This window comes from Echinops telfairi, unplaced genomic scaffold (assembly GCF_000313985.2).
Source record: "Echinops telfairi isolate 266 unplaced genomic scaffold, ASM31398v2 ScPeMD7_7469;HRSCAF=8507_1, whole genome shotgun sequence".
Taxonomy (NCBI): domain Eukaryota; kingdom Metazoa; phylum Chordata; class Mammalia; order Afrosoricida; family Tenrecidae; genus Echinops; species Echinops telfairi.
In genome coordinates, this window is record NW_022111373.1 from 107,512,959 (window position 1) to 107,513,888 (window position 930).

Below are 930 nucleotides of genomic sequence, written 5' to 3' on the forward strand. Positions count from 1 at the left end.
ATCCCGCTGTTCATTTGTTATCAAAATTTCCGCTTTTACCAGTATTTGGTTTTTACCAATAAGAATTTTTAAATGATGTGCGCATTATGCCAATATTCGTTTTCATTGGCCGACATTCCTTGCTACCATCATTCATCATTTCTACCTATTTCCTTCTTAGCCAATATTCTTTATTTCATAAAATTGGTATTCCTTTTTCCACCTCATTACTTTCTCACCAACATTCATTTTTCTTTACCAATATTGGTTTCCATACAAGGATTGGTTTTTCTACTTATTTGTACCAGTAACCTTTGTTGAAAATAATCATTTCTGAACGTACATTCTTCTTTTTTAGCAATATTTTTCTAAACTGATATTATTTTGTTACTAGTGTTTGCTTTGTAATCAATATTAGCTTTTAACTAATATTAATTTGTTCCCCCAACTTCACCAAACTCACTGCCCTCTCTTCCACTCAGACTTCCAGAGATACAGGAGAACTGCCCTTTTCATTCTGAGAATCTCTACTGGAACAGAGGCCCTCAATGTCTGACAACTGTCTACGGGTTCAAATTCCAGAACTTGGAGTTACCAGGGCCATCTGTAAACATTGGCTAAACCAAGGCTTCCCCCTCCCCCCACACACACACATATTATTTTTACCAGACTGCTTTTTGCCCAATATTCTTTTGGGTGTGGATAATACTATTTTACAAACATTTGATTTTTTAAAATGACATTTTTTGTTGACCAATGCTTTTTTAAAATTTCTCCATGATATTATCTATTTGAAAAATGAAACACGTTAGGACCTTCACAGTCTGATAGTCAACTAACCAGTATAAAGCTACACATTTATATTTAGATATGAATATAACTATCCGTATATTAATATAATTCACACTAAAGAACATGAATTTTTTTCAAATCATTTTATTGGGGGCTCGT